Source organism: Triticum aestivum, chromosome 3B, assembly GCF_018294505.1.
Source record: "Triticum aestivum cultivar Chinese Spring chromosome 3B, IWGSC CS RefSeq v2.1, whole genome shotgun sequence".
NCBI classification, from domain to species: Eukaryota; Viridiplantae; Streptophyta; class Magnoliopsida; order Poales; family Poaceae; genus Triticum; species Triticum aestivum.
This window is the reverse complement of record NC_057801.1, coordinates 622,848,225-622,865,190: the sequence shown is the minus strand read 5'-3', so window position 1 is coordinate 622,865,190 and position 16,966 is coordinate 622,848,225. Positions and strand designations below refer to the sequence as shown.

At 41.5% G+C, this 16,966-nt stretch overlaps 1 long non-coding RNA gene across 2 annotated transcripts; it reads right to left on the bottom strand.

Annotated features, from left to right (window-relative positions):
• Positions 1 to 202: 202 nt before the first annotated feature.
• LOC123065886 (uncharacterized) lies at positions 203 to 2,718 on the bottom strand. Of its 2 annotated transcripts, none has more exons than XR_006431161.1 (3): positions 2,540 to 2,718; positions 2,082 to 2,380; positions 203 to 1,989 (listed from the first exon to the last, which is right to left on the bottom strand). It is a non-coding gene; the product is annotated as an uncharacterized lncRNA (long non-coding RNA). The 2 variants fall into 2 exon arrangements; XR_006431160.1 differs by having other exon boundaries at positions 2,138 to 2,380.
• Between the last annotated feature and the right edge of the window lie 14,248 nt (positions 2,719 to 16,966).

The following is a 16,966-nucleotide window of genomic DNA, read 5'->3' as shown; positions in this document are numbered from 1 at the left end:
CAGAGATGCTACGCAAAATAGAAAGAACAATTGGCAAAATAGTATAAGCACATAAATTAAATGAATTGGCATCTCTTCAATCTATGGAAAACTACCAACATTAACTGCAGAAAAGGAAGAACATTCCCCAAAAAATCATTAGAAGGAATATCAATGTTCAAAATAATGACAGGGTGGTTTCTTTGTGATGTCTACGATGATAAGAGGGTTGGAGCTGTGGTGTTTCCTTGGTTAGTGCATAACTGCATCAAATTTACCTACCCCCCATACACACATCTAGTCAATATATAAGTCTAGAACCCATACACATTAAAGCAACTCCAGTACTTATTTTGAAATGAATAAAGAAGCTTAGATATACCTATTAAATGCATACTCTCTATATAGTTCAATGGCCGTGCTCCTAAAACAATAAAAAGGAAAGGAAAAACAGTAAATGAAGTCATTCTTGGAGTTGGATAGTGATATATTGAAAACTGAACCAAATATTTAGTAACACACCCTGATTGATGTAATTCGCAAGCTAATTGTAAATCAAAGCATGCGAAATACACGAAACACTTCCATGGAAATGTAGGAACATATTTCCAATTTGGTGGAACACCATAGCAGCATGCAGGTTCACAAACTATCGAAGCTTCATCTGTTCATGGGAGAAAAAATGGAAGCAGTAACCATATTCAACATCACTAAAATAAGCCAATGGGTAAAGATGGAAGTCAAATGGAAATTTTAAATAATCGGTTTTACAATAATTTGGGTAAATTTTTATTTTCCATAGACTGAGATGACGTACATCAGACCAGAGAGGAAATACCGGAGTCAAAATATGTTACCAATGTTCCAGTGTTGTGCAAAGAGTGTTCTGTACATAGAATATATGGGTGAGTGCCACCCAGATTACATGGAACATGCTCATTTCCGAATGATCTTTCTACATCAAGTATGGAATTATTTTTTATAAAATATCAATATCACAAGCCAAACTGAAACTACGTGTATCTGCAACCACCTTGCCTAACAGCAATGCTTCGACCATACTTGAGATATGAGCCCTGCATACTTGTAAACAGAGCAGGAGAAAAGTTAGATAATCCTAACAGCAATGCTTCGACCATACTTGAGATATGAGCCCTGCATACTTGTAAACAGAGTAGGAGAAAAGTTAGATAATCCTAACAGCAATGCTTCGACCATACTTGAGATATGAGCCCTGCATACTTGTAAACAAAGCAGGAGAAAAGTTAGATAATCGATCGCATTAAAGAGCACCTTAATATAGGAATTTATATGAGTATATGGAACAGTACGAATTTATAAAATGCATGAAGGTATGCAAGGTGAAAGTTAAATACTTACTAAAGATATATGTTATGGTTGGACATGAGAGAGCAGAATATTTGCTGGTAATGAAAAAACATATCCAGTTTTAAAATTAGATTTGAGAATAAAATGTTTTCATTCCATGAGTTTAAAAAATGAGCAAATAGAACATCATCCAGAAGAATTGATACGATGAAAAAAATCTAGTCCTGAAAAGCACAATGTATTTGTGCAGCAGCATAGAACTACCGGGTGGCTCCAAACAAAACAGAGCCAAGACATTTGTTAGAAAACAAAAAGAAGGTAAGATTTTATCACAAATTACATATCGGACCAAGAGTTTAGTTAATTCTGTTCCAGTTAAGACTGTTCTAACATAAGTTCTGAAGTCTGTTCTCACTGTTGCCGGGTGCATGGAACGATTTCTCATTGAGGAAGACAACACCCGAAGCATCCAGCACAGGTTTCGGAAGGTACAACCGTGTATCAAAACATAGCAATATAATCAGGGATCCTTATTTGCAAATCGTAAAGCCATTCAGAGGTTGCGAAGATAAGATCAGCCGAGGTTACTGTAGTACATCGAGCTGACTCCCTGGGGAATTCCATGTTTCTAGCATCATATCTTGTTGACATACTCTCCTCGACCAATCAATCCATGTTAAACTGTATAAACAAGAAATTAAGTTGCAAATTACAAACACTCAGAAAGGGGGAACAAAGCGTGGCAGAGGAGCAGAGATGGAAATTTGGAATACCCTTTGTATTGTTATCTAGTGATTAGAGGAAGGCGCATAGGGACGTGAAAATCTACCGCATGTCAAGTGTCAACGCCAAGGAAGAGTCGAGCGAGGCCGTTACCGCCATCGATAGAACCAACAAAAATTGAGCCCGGCCTTGCTTCGCCCTGCATCAATCAGTCAGGCCCGCCTTGGTTCGCCGTGCATCGATCAGTCAAGCTTGACTTGAATGGATCGGATTGAAGATCGGCGGCTCGATGAGTACCAACGCCCAACATTTGCCTGAATCAGTTGACTGGAACCTTGATGAACACAACCTGTACAAAATTGAGATCGGAAAGACATTAGCACCTGAAAAACCATCTCCAAACCTAGCAATCTTTTGCGGCGGCGAGATATGGAGTGGCACTGCTAATAGGATTAAGGAATACGGGTCAAAAAATAAGATGAACAAAAGCGGTTGCGGTGATATCTACCAGAGGGACCGGGAGCAGTAGGGGTGGTGGCAGCAACCCAAAGCATCACTCGTCGTCATCGTCAGTACGGCGATTAGGCCTAGGGCCCGAGTGGAAGGAAGAAGGGGAGCGGGGATGCAGAGAGATCGCGTGGATGAATTGATCACACAGGAAAGATTCGAGGCCCAGCTAACAGCAGATTAGGGATTTTGTCACGGGAGTAGTGGCCCAGCCTGTGTAGCACTTTATTCGCGTAACGAAAGCCCAGGCAGGGTTAAGTGAAGATCCAACGCTAAAAACGACCACGAGTCTAGATCCGATGGTTGGGAACACTAATAGTCTGAGAGGGCAGGAAAGTTGCTCAATTATAATGTATCTAAATGAAGACTCAAATTTAAAATAAAATTTGCATAGAGTAGAAGAAAGGCCCTTCGCAGAGGGAAGTAGGGATTCATAGAGGTGCCAGAGCTCAAAGCAAAAAACTTAGAGATAAAAACATTTTGGGAGCTGTATCCATCCCACCAACGAAAATGACTTAGAGTTCCCAACACTTTCCATTCTAGATATATCATAGGCGGTTTCCAAACAGAAAATAAAGTTTATTCCTTTTTCCACCATACTTTCACTTTCCATGGCTAACCATATCCACGGTTGCCCTCCATACCAACACTTTCCAAGGAATTTATTATTTGACAACATAAAGTAAAATCATTTTTGCATTTCGGGATTGGGCATCCCTAAAACCTTTGCCTTAATTTCGTGCAATGACAAGTGAATAAACACTCATCGTGAGAATAACACATCCAACATGGAAAATATTAGCCACCCCTCACCACTCTGCGAGCGAAACAAACACACAAAAGAGAAGTTTATTTTGAAAAATATATATGGCACATGCAAATTTGCTTAGAACGGCAAAAGAATACCGCATATAGGTAGATATAGTGAACTCATGTGGCAAAACTGGTCTAAAGGATTTTGGATGCACAAGTAGAGATCATACTTAGTACAAAATGAAGGCTAGCAAAAGGTTGAGAAGCTACCAACCAAGAAACGAATAATCTCATAAGCAAGCAATAAGCATAATTAACACCAAATAATGCACCATAAGTATGATATAATTTCATAGCATGACTATTGACTTTTGTACTTGCATAGGGAATCACAAACCTTAACACCAATATTATTATTAAAGCATAACTACTCATCAACATAACTCACATATCACATCATCATATCTCAAAACTATTACTAAGAATCAAGTTCATTTTGTCCAATGATCTTCATGAAAGTTTTTATTATATCCTTCTTGAATATCTATCACTTTGGGACTAATTTTCATGTGTTGCTTTTCATAAGCTCAAACAAATATAAGTGAAGATCATGAGCATAATATTTCTTTATCTCAAAATAATTTAAGTGAAGCAAGAGAGAATTTCTTGAAAATTTTACTAACTCTCAAATAAATCTAAGTGAAGCAGGAGAGCATGTCCATAGCTCATAAAAATTTAAATGAAGCATAGAGAGCAATTCTAACAAGTCATGACATAATTTTGGCTCTCTCAAATAGGTGTGTCCAGCAAGGGATCAAGACTAAAAACACAAAATAAAACAAGCAAAGACTCATATCATACAAGATGCTCCAAGCAAAACACATATCATGTGACGAATAAAAATATAGCTTCGAGTAAAATACTGATGGTCGCTAGAAGAAAGAGGAGATGCCACTCGGGGGCATCCCCAACCTTAGTTGGTTACTCATTTTTGGATAATATCTTGGGATGTCGGGGCATCCCCAAGCTTAGGCAGTTCTATCCTTCCTTCATCCATCGTAAGATAACCCAAAACTTGAAAACTTCAATCACACAAAACTCAACAAAACCTTCGTGAGATCCGTTAATATAAGAAAGCAAACCACTACTATAAGTAATGTATCAAACCAATTCATATTTTATTTTTGCATTATATCAACTATATTCCAACTTTTCTATGGCAAAAACTGATCAAGGAAAATCATAGAGCCATCAAAATAAGCACACAACACAAAGAAAACAGAATCTGTCAAAACAGAACAGTCTGTAGAAATCTGACTATTTAGAATACTTCTGTAACTCCAAAAATTCTGAAAAATTAGGACGACTAGGGTAATCTGTATATTAATCTTCTGCAAAAAGAATCAGGGAAAAATCACTTTTCTGTGATTTATGAAAATTATTTTCGTGAGTGCATAAGTTTCTGTTTTTCAGCAAGATCAAACAACTATCACCCAAGACGATCCTAAAGGCTTTACTTGGCACAAACACTAACTAAAACACAAAAAACACAATCATAACAGTAGCATAATTGTTCAAACACTCAAGAACATAAATCAAAAGGCAAAAATAAATTTTATTCACTGGTTGCCTCCCAACAAGCGCTATAGTTTTCCGCCCTTAGCTAGGCATAAAGCGAAGGATCTAAGTTTTGTCATCTTTGGTTCAAGATCCATAAGATGCCCTCATGATTGATTCATATGGTGGCCTAATTTTTGTTCTAGGAAAGTGTTCCATACCCTTCCTCAAAGAAAATTGGAACTTAATATTGCCTTCCTTCATATCAATCACGGCACCGATAGTGCCTAAAAACGGTCTACCAAGAATAATTGGACAAGACGGATTGCAATCAATATCAAGAACAATAAAATCTATGGGCACGTAATTCCTATTCGCAAGAATAAGAACATCATTAATTCTTCCCATAGGCTGTTTAATAGTAGAATCCGCCAAGTGCAAATTTAAAGAACATTCTTCAAGATCGGTAAGACCGAGGACATCACATAAAGACTTCGGAATTGTCGAAACACTAGCACCCAAGTCACACAAAGCAAAACACTCATAATTTTAAATCTTGACTTTGATAGTAGGTTCCCATTAAGCATGCAATTTTCTAGGAACTAAAACTTATAATTCCATTTTTTTTGTTCAAAAGCTTTCATCATAGCATCAACAATATGTTTAGTAAAAGCTTTATTTTGTTCATAGGCATGGGGTGAATTTATCATGGATTGCAACAAAGAAATACAATCAATCAAAGATCAACTGTCATAATTAAAGTCTTTGTAATCCAAAAGAGTGGGCACATCACTAGTTAAAGTTTTGACCTCTCCAAACCCACTTTTTATCAATTTCTCAACAAGATTGTCACCCTCTGAAATATCGGGATGCCTTCTACCTAAAATTGACTCTTCTCCAGTCCCTTTTTCATCAATCTCAACTTTACTAAACAAGGAATCAATAGGAGAAACACCAATAATGTTTAAGGTCTTCATCACTTTTGCGAAAGTAGTCACTAGAAAATGCTTTTTCTAAAAATTCTCTTTTAGATCTAAGCATAGCGATTCTTTTCTTACTTTCATCCATAGAAACATAAAGAGCTTTAATTGATTCATCAACCTTAGGCACAAAAAATTTCATCTTGAGATTTTCCACATCATGAGAAATTCTATCAGCACTTCTAGACAAATCATCAATCTTACTCAACTTTTCTTCTATGGAAATGTTGAAAACTTTTTGCATTTTGATAAATTATTTAATATTATTCTCAAGATCGGAGGTGTTACTATTATTATTGTAAGATTGATTTCAATAGGAATTACCATAATTATTAGAGGAATTACTAGGAAAAGGCCTAAGATTAAAATTACCTCTATAAGCATTGTTATTGAAATTATTTTGAGAGATAAAATGCATATCTATGGCATCACTATTTTGCTCAATCAAAGTGGATAAAGGCATATCATTAAAATCAATAGGAGCACTTTTACTAGCAACCAATTTCATAAGAGCATCAACTTTTTCACTCAAAGAGGAAATTTCTTCAACCGAATTAACTTCTTTACTACTAGGAGCTCTTTCGGTATGCCACTGTGAATAATTTCCCGTGATATTATCAAGCAACTTGGTGGCTTCACCCAGAGTAATTTCCATAAAAGTACCATCCGCGGCGGAATCTAAAAGATTATGAGAAACAAAATTCAACCCCGCATAAATTTTTTTGTATGATCATCCAAAGATTTAACCATGAGTTGGGCAATTCCTTAGCATCATTTTCATCCTTTCCCAAGATTGTGCAAAATGCTCATGTTCAAGTTTCTTGAAATTCATGATATGGGTTCTAAGGGAAATAATTTTTGCGGACGGAAAATACTTAGTGATGAAAGCATCTTTGCACTTGTTCCAAGAATCAATACTATTGCGAGGCAAGGAAGAGAACCAATTTTTTGCAGAATCACGCATAGAAAAAGGAAATAATTTCATCTTCACCACATCATTGTACACATCTTTTTTCTTTTGCATATTACATAATTCCATAAAGGTATTAATATGGGACGCGACATCCTGATTAGGAGTACCGGGAAATTGATCTTTCATAACAAGATTCAGCAAAGCAGTATTAATATCGCAAGACTCCACACTAGTGGCGGGAGCAGCAATCGGAGTGCCAATAAAATCATTGTTGTTGGTATTTGAGAAATCACGTAACGTGGTGTTCTCTTGAGTCATGATGACCACACAACAAGATTTCACTCAAAAACATATCCGGCAAGAAAACGGCGAACGAAAAAAGAGAGGCGAATAAAATGGCAAATTTTGTTAAGTAGGGGAGAGGAAGACGAGAGGCAAATGGCAAATAATGTAAATTGCGAGGAGATGATATTTGTGATTAGGAATCTGGTATATGTTGAAGATCCTCCTCGGCAACTGCGCCAGAAATTCCTTTTGATTGCGCTTGAAGCTACGTCGGTATTTCCCCAAAGAGGAAGGGATGATGCAGCACAACGGCGGTAGGTATTTCCCTCAAATATGAAACCAAGGTCATCGAGCCAGTAGGATAACCAAGCAACACAACGTTAATAGCCCCTGCACACAGATAACAAATCCTTGCAACCTGACGTGTAAAAGGGGTTGTCAATCCCTTTCGGCTAGCGACGCCTCAAGATAGGCAAACCGATGTGAGGAAATTGTAGTAGATTGATAGATCGAACGCCAAACAAAAAAATAAGAATAAATTGCAGCAAGGTATTTTTGTATTTTTTGGTTTAATAGATCTGAAAATAAATGCAAAGGAAAAGTAGATCGCAAAGGCAAATATATGAGAAAGAGACCCGGGGGACGTTGGTTTCACAAGTGGCTTCTCTCAAGAAAAATAGCAAACGGTGGGTAAACAAATTACTGTTGGGCAATTGATAGAACTTCAAATAATCATGACGATATCCAGGCAATGATCATTATATAGGCATCACGTCCAAGATTAGTAGACCGACTCCTACCTGCATCTACTACTATTACTCCACACATCGACCGCTATCCATCATGCATCTAGTGTATTAAGTTCATGGAAAATGGAGTAATGCAATAAGAATGATGACATGATGTAGACAAGATCTATCTATGTAGAGATAGACCCCCATCGTTTTATCCTTAGTAGCAATGATACATATGTGTCGGTTCCCTTCCTGTCACTGGGATCAAGCACCATAAGATCTAACCCACTACAAGGCACCTCTTCCCATTGCAAGATAAATAGATCAAGTTGACCAAACAAAACCCAAATATCAAAGAAGAAATACGAGGCTATAAGCAATCATGCATATAAGAGATCAAAGCAACTTAAATACTTCCATGGATATAAAAAGATATAACTGATCATAAACTCAAAGTTCATCAGATCCCAACAAACACACCACAAAAAGAGTTAAATCATATGGGTCTCCAAGAGACCATTGTATTGAGAATCAGTGAGAGAGAGGAAGCCATCTAGCTACTAACTACGGACCCGAAGGTCTACAAAGAAATATTCACGCATCATCGGAGAGGCACCAATCGAGGTGGTGAACCCCATCCGAGATGGTGTATAGATTGTATCTGGTGGTTCTGGACTCTGCGGCGGCTGGATCAATATTTCGTCGACTCCCCTAGGGTTTCTGGAATATTGGGGTATTTATAGAGCGAAGAGGCAGTTCGTGGGCACCCGAGGTCGGCACAACCCACCAGGGCGCGCCTGGGCCTCCTTGCGTGCCCTGGTGGGTTGTGTCGTCCTCGGGACACCCTCCAGGTGTTGGAAATATGCCCTAGAGGCAATAATAAAAGGATTATTATTATATTTCCTTGTTCATGATAATTGTCTTTTATTCATGCTATAATTGTGTTATCCGGAAATCGTAATACATGTGTGAATACATAGACCACAACATGTCCCTAGTGAGCCTCTAGTTGACTAGCTCGTTGATCAACAGATAGTCATGGTTTCCTGACTATGGACATTAGATGTCATTGATAATGGGATCACATCATTAGGTGAATGATGTGATGGACAAGACCCAATCCTAAGCATAGCACAAGATCGTGTAGTTCGTTTTGCTAGAGCTTTTCCAATGTCAAGTATCTTTTCCTTAGACCATGAGATCGTGTAACTCCCGGATACCGTAGGAGTGCTTTGGGTGTACCAAACGTCACAACGTAACTGGGTGACTATAAAGGTATACTACCGGTATCTCCGAAAGTGACTGTTGGGTTGACACGGATCGAGACTGGGATTTGTCACTCCATATGACGGAGAGGTATCACTGGGCCCACTCGGTAATGCATCATCATAATGAGCTCAAAGTGACCAAGTGTATGGTCACAGGATCATGCATTACGGTACGAGTAAAGTGACTTGCCGGTAACGAGATTGAAAGAGGTATTGGGATACCGACGATCGAATCTCGGGTAAGTAACATACCGATTGACAAAGGGAATTGTATACGGGGTTGCTTGAATCCTCGACATCGTGGTTCATCCGATGAGATCATCGAGGAGCATGTGGGAGCCAACATGGTATCCAGATCCCGTTGTTGGTTATTATGTTTATGCATCTTGTTTACTTAGAATGATGGTAGTAAATAAGATGATCCCTCATAATAATTTCAAGAAAGTGTTCACCCTAACTATGCGCCGTTGCTAAAGTTCGTCGTTTCGAAGCACCACGTGATGATCGGGTGTGATAGATTCCTACGTTCACATACAATGGGTGTAAGACAGTTTTACACATGCAAAAAACACTTAGGTTAACTTGACGAGCCTAGCATGTACAGACATGGCCTCGGAACACAGATACCGAAAGGTCGAACATGAGTCGTATGGAAGATACGATCAACATGGAGATGTTCACCGATGATGACTAGTCCGTCTCACGTGATGATCGGACACGGCCTAGTCGACTCGGATCATGTAACACTTAGATGACTAGAGGGATGTCAAATCTGAGTGGGAGTTCATTAAATAATTTGATTAGATGAACTTAATTATCATGAACTTAGTCTAAAATCTTTGCAAAAATATCTTGTAGATCAAATGGCCAACGCTCATGTCAATAGGAACTTCAACTGGTTCCTAGAGAAAACCAAGCTGAAAGATGATGGCAGCAACTATACGGACTGGGTCCGGAACCTAAGGATCATCCTCATAGCTGCCAAGAAAGCATATGTCCTAGAAGGACCGCTAGGTGAAGCACCCATCCCAGAGAACCAAGACGTTATGAACGCTTGGCAGTCACGTGCTGATGATTACTCCCTTGTTCAGTGCGGCATGCTTTACAGCTTAGAACCGGGGCTCCAAAAGCGTTTTGAGCAACACGGAGCATATGAGATGTTCGAGGAGCTAAAAATGGTTTTCCAAGCTCATGCCCGGGTCGAGAGATATGAAGTCTCCGACAAGTTCTATAGTTGTAAGATGGAGGAAAATAGTTGTGTCAATGAGCACATACTCAAAATGTCTGGGTTGCACAACCGCCTGTCCCAGCTGGACATTAACCTCCTGGACGAGGCGGTCATTGACAGAATCCTTCAGTCGCTCCCACCAAGCTACAAGAGCTTTGTGATGAACTACAATATGCAGGGGATGGTGAAAACTATTCCTGAAGTATTTTCAATGCTGAAGTCAGCAGAGGTAGAAATCAAAAAGGAACATCAAGTGTTGATGGTCAATAAAACCACCAAGTTCAAGAAAGGCAAGGGTAAGAAGAACTTCAAGAAGGACGACAAGGATGTTGCCGCGCCCGGTAAGCCAGTTGCCGGGAAGAAGTCAAAGAATGGACCCAAGCCTAAGTCTGAGTGCTTTTATTGCAAAGGGAAGGGTCACTGGAAGCGGAACTGCCCCAAATACTTAGCGGACAAGAAGGCCGGCAACACTAAAGGTATATGTGATATACATGTAATTGATGTGTACCTTACTAGTACTCGTAGTAACTCCTGGGTATTTGATACCGGTGCCGTTGCTCATATTTGTAACTCACAGCAGGAGCTGCGGAATAAGTGGAGACTGCCGAAGGACAAGGTGACGATGCGCGTCGGGAATGGTTCCAAGGTCGATGTGATCGCCGTCGGCACGCTACCTCTACATTTACCTACGGGATTAGTTTTAAACCTCAATAATTGTTATTTAGTGCCAAGTTTGAGCATGAACATTGTATCTGGATCTCGTTTAATACGAGATGGCTACTCATTTAAATCCGAGAATAATGGTTGTTCTATTTATATGAGAGATATGTTTTATGGTCATGCCTTGATGATCAATGGTTTATTCTTAATGAATCTCGAACGTAATGTTACACATATTCATAGTGTGAATACCAAAAGATGTAAAGTTGATAACGATAGTCCCACATACTTGTGGCACTGCCTCCTTGGTCACATTGGTGTCAAGCGCATGAAGAAGCTCCATGCTGATGGACTTTTAGAGTCTCTTGATTATGAATCATTTGACACATGCGAACCATGCCTCATGGGCAAAATGACCAAGACTCCGTTCTCCAGAACAATGGAGCGAGCAACCAACTTATTGGAAATCAAACATACTAATGTGTGTGGTCCAATGAGCATTGAGGCTCGCGGAGGATATCATTATGTTCTCACTCTCACTGATGACTTAAGTAGATATGGGTATGTCGACTTGATGAAACACAAGTCTGAGACCTTTGAAAAGTTCAAGGAATTTCAGAATGAAGTAGAGAATCAATGTGACCGAAAGATAAAATTCTTATGATTAGATCATGGAGGAGAATATTTAAGTCACGAATTTGGTACGCACTTAAGAAAATATGGAATCGTTTCACAACTCATGCCGCCTGGAACACCTCAGCGTAATGGTGTGTCCGAACATCGTAATCTCACTCTATTGGATATGGTGCGATCTATGATGTCTCTTACCGATTTACCGCTATCATTTTGGGGATACGCTCTAGAGACAGCTACATTCACTTTAAATAGGGCTCCGTCTAAATCCGTTGAGACGACACCGTATGAATTATGGTTTGGGAAGAAACCTAAGCTGTCATTTCTAAAAGTTTGGGGATGCGATGCTTATGTCAAGAAACTTCAACCTGAAAAGCTCGAACCCAAGTCGGAAAAATGCGTCTTCATAGGATACCCTAAGGAAACCATTGGGTATACCTTCTACCTTAGATCTGAAGGTAAGATCTTTGTTGCCAAGAACGGATCCTTTCTGGAAAAAGAGTTTCTCTCGAAAGGAGTAAGTGGGAGGAAAGTAGAAATCGATGAAGTACTACCTCTTGAACCGGAAAGTAGTGCAGCTCAGGAAAATGTTCCTGTGGTGCCTACACCGACTGGAGAGGAAATTAATGATGATGATCAAGGTACTTTGGATCAAGTTGCTACTCAACTTCGTAGGTCCACAAGGACACGTTCCACACCAGAGTGGTATGGCAATCCTGTCCTGGAAATCATGTTGTTAGACAACGGTGAACCTTCGAACTATGAAGAAGCGATGGTGGGCCCAGATTCCAACAAATGGCTTGAAGCCATGCAATCCGAGATAGAATCCATGTATGAAAACAAAGTATAGACTTTGACAGACTTGCTCGATGATCGGCGAGCGATAGAAAACAAATGGATCTTTAAGAAGAAGACGGACGCGGATGGTAATGTTACCATCTATAAAGCTCGACTTGTCGCTAAGGGTTATCGGCAAGTTCAAGGGGTTGACTACGATGAGACTTTCTCTCCCGTAGCGAAGCTAAAGTCCGTCTGAATCATGTTAGAATTGCCGCATACTATGATTATGAGATATGGCAGATGGACGTCAAAACGGCATTCCTTAACGGCTATCTTAAGGAAGAATTGTATATGATGCAGCCGGAAGGTTTTGTCGATCCTAAGAATGCTAACAAGGTATCCAAGCTCCAGTGATCCATTTATGGGCTGGTGCAAGCATCTCGGAGTTGGAACATTCGCTTTGATGAGATGATCAAAGCGTTTGGGTTTATGCAGACTTATGGAGAAGCCTGCGTTTACAAGAAAGTGAGTGGGAGCTCTGTAGCATTTCTCATATTATATGTGAATGACATACTTTTGATGGGAAATGATATAGAACTTTTGGACAGCATTAAGGCCTACTTGAATAAGTGTTTTTCAATGAAGGACCTTGGAGAAGCTGCTTACATATTAGGCATCAAGATCTATAGGGATAGATCAAGACGCCTCATAGGTCTTTCACAAAGCACATACCTTGATAAGATATTGAAGAAGTTCAATATGGATCAGTCCAAGAAAGGGTTCTTGCCTGTATTGCAAGGTGTGAGATTGAGCTCGGCTCAATGCCCGACCACGGCAGAAGATAAAGAAGAGATGAGTGTCATCCCCTATGCCTCAGCCATAGGATCTATTATGTATGCCATGCTGTGTACCAGACCTGATATAAACCTTGCCGTAAGTTTGGTAGGAAGATACCAAAGTAATCCCGGCAAGGAACACTGGACAACGGTCAAGAATATCCTTAAGTACCTGAAAAGGACAAAGGACATGTTTCTCATTTATGGAGGTGACGAAGAGCTCGTCGTAAAGGGTTACGTCGACGCTAGCTTCGACACAGATCTGGATGACTCTAAGTCACAAACCGGATACGTGTATATGTTGAATCGTGGAGCAGTAAGCTGGTGCAGTTGCAAGCAGAGCGTCGTGGCGGGATCTACATGTGAAGCGGAGTACATGGCAGCCTCGGAGGAAGCGCATGAAGCAATATGGATGAAGGAGTTCATCACCGACCTAGGAGTCATACCCAATGCGTTGGGGCTGATCACTCTCTTCTGTGACAACACTGGAGCTATTGCCCTTGCCAAGGAGCCCAGGTTTCACAAGAAGACCAGGCACATCAAGCGTCGTTTCAACTCCATCTGTGAAAATGTTCAAGATGGAGACATAGATATTTTCAAAGTACACACGGATCTGAATGTCGCTGATCTGTTGACTAAACCTCTTTCGCGAGCAAAACATGATCAACACCAGAACTCTATGGGTGTTCGATTCATCACAATGTAACTAGATTATTGACTCTAGTGCAAGTCGGAGACTGTTGGAAATATGCCCTAGAGGCAATAATAAAAGGATTATTATTATATTTCCTTGTTCATGATAATTGTATTTTATTCATGCTATAATTGAGTTATCCGGAAATCGTAATACATGTGTGAATACATAGACCACAACATGTCCCTAGTGAGCCTCTAGTTGACTAGCTCGTTGATCAACAGATAGTCATGGTTTCCTGACTATGGACATTGGATGTCATTGATAATGGGATCACATCATTAGGAGAATGATGTGATGGACAAGACCCAATCCTAAGCATAGCACAAGACCGTGTAGTTCGTTTTGCTAGAGCTTTTCCAATGTCAAGTATCTTTTCCTTAGACCATGAGATCGTGTAACTCCCGGATACTGTAGGAGTGCTTTGGGTGTACCAAACGTCACAACGTAACTGGGTGACTATAAAGGTATACTACGGGTATCTCCGAAAGTGTCTGTTGGGTTGACACGGATCGAGACTGGGATTTGTCACTCCGTATGACGGAAAGGTATCACTGGGCCCACTCGGTAATGCATCATCATAATGAGCTCAAAGTGACCAAGTGTCTGGTCACGGGATCATGCATTACGGTATGAGTGAAGTGACTTGCTGGTAACAAGATTGAACGAGGTATTGGGATACCGACGATCGAATCTCGGGCAAGTAACATACCGATTGACAAAGGGAATTGTATACGGGGTTGCTTGAATCCTCGACATCGTGGTTCATCCGATGAGATCATCGAGGAGCATGTGGCAGCCAACATGGGTATCCATATCCCACTGTTGGTTATTGACCGGAGAGCCGTCTCGGTCATGTCTACGTGTCTCCCGAACCCGTAGGGTCTACACACTTAAGGTTCGGTGACGCTAGGGTTGTAGAGATATGAGTATGCAGCAAACCAAAAGTTGTTCGGAGTCCCGGATGAGATCCCGAACGTCACGAGGAGTTCCAGAATAGTCCGGAGGTAAAGAATTATATATGGGAAGTCAAGTTTCGGCCATCGGGAAAGTTTCGGGGGTCACCGGTATTGTACCGGGACCACCGGAAGGGTCCCGAGGGTCCACCGGGTGGGGCCACCTATCCCGGAGGGCCCCATGGGCTGAAGTGGGAGGGGAACCAGCCCCTAGTGGGCTGGTGCGCCCCCCCCCGGGCCCCCTCTGCGCCTAGGGTTGGGAACCCTAGGGGAGGGGGCGCCTCCACTTGCCTTGGGGGGCAAGTTTCCCCCCTTGGCCGCCGCCCCCCTAGGAGATCCCATCTCCTAGGGACGGAGCCCCCCTGGGGTCCCTATATAAAGGGGGAGGGTGGGCAGTCGCACCCTTACACCTGGCGCCTCCCTTCCCCCTTGCTACACCTCTTCCTCTCGCAGACGCTTGGCGAAGCCCTGCCGGATCCCTGCTGCATCCACCACCACACCGTCGTGCTGCCGGATCTTTATCAACCTCTCCTTTCCCCTTGCTAGATCAAGAAGGAGGAGACGTCACGCTGACCGTACGTGTGGTGAACGCGGAGGTGCCGTCCATTTGGCGCTAGGATCTCCGGTGATTTGGATCACGACGAGTACGACTCCCTCAACCTCGTTCTCTTGAACGCTTCCGCACGCGATCTACAAGGGCATGTAGATGCACCTCTCTCTCTCTCGTTGCTATATGAACTCATAGATTGATCTTGGTGAATGTAGGAAATTTTTTATTTTATGCAACGTTCCCCAACACTAGGCGCCTCCAGGGCCCATTACGTTCCTTCTGGTCCAAAACAATCTCCGTAAAGTTTCATGGCATTTGGACTCCATTTGATATTGATTTCCTGCGATGTAAAAAACATGCAGAAAACAACAAGTGGCACTTGGCACTATGTCAATAGGTTAGTAACAAAAAATGATATAAAATGACTATAAAATGATTATAAAACATCCAAGATTGATAATATAACAACATGGAACAATTAAAAATTATAGATACGTTGGAGACGTATCAGCAAGCTATTCAAACTTGGTAGTATTGTAATTGTGAAAGTGCGGAAATGAGCTGATTGTGTGTGCCCTGAGAATAATAATTCTAATTGTTTAGCGTGTTGATCATGTTGCACTGATAGAACGAGCCAATAATTTGCTTGTTTAAGAATAAAATTGAAGTAAAGCGAATAAAATTTAAGTTACCCGCTCGTGAATGGACGTGTGGACGGAATAGGTTTCTTAGCTTCCATGCCGGTTTAATAGAGGTGTTTGAATGCGTCGAGGAGGCATGTTCTTCCGGGCATATAATGGGTGAGGAGGAGGGGTAGTAGGGGTATAATTGCTACCGCCTGTACCCACTATGTTTACTCGCGATTGCAGTTCCCAAGAGTTGAAAAACTAACTACTGCCGCCGCATACCCACTACGTTCACTGGTGATTGCAGTTCCCCAAGATTGAAAAAATGAACTGCTACTGTCGCCCCCTAGTACCCCACTACACACCGAACCCAGTGTAAATAAGGAGCCCTCCGCTCTCCATATCTCCCCATCGTCTTCATCTTCCCCTGCCCCCAATCCGCACAAAACGAGAACCGCCACATCAACTATGCGTGTGAAGAGAGTCCAATGGCGATCCGAGGGGTGAGCCTGCTGGATACGGACTTCATCAAGGAGTTCACCTTTGAGCTCGTCGTTCAGACCCATGGCAGCACCAAGTTGAACGTGATGTACACCAACGATCCGGACTCGGTGAAGCTCTGCCTCGCCAAGTTCAATCAGTACCTACAGGATGAGAAGCACAGGGTCGTGGGACTAGACCTTGTGCCCATCCATTCAGCTCCTGGCAGGGACCAGCCGATTGCCGTCGCCCAGGTATGCGTGCGGGACGAGGTTCTCATCTACCATTACTATAGGGCCATCAGAGGTTCTGGAGCATTCGCACATTTCATCTGCACCACCAACTATACCTTTGCTACGATGGAGAGTGGGAAGAATGCCACTGCGTTTTAAGATTCGGCCATCAGGTGCAAAAAGCTCGTTGACTTCCAGAAGCAATACAAGATCATCGACAACGGGCAGGAGAAGGACTCCGTGGTTGACCTCGTCGTGGCCA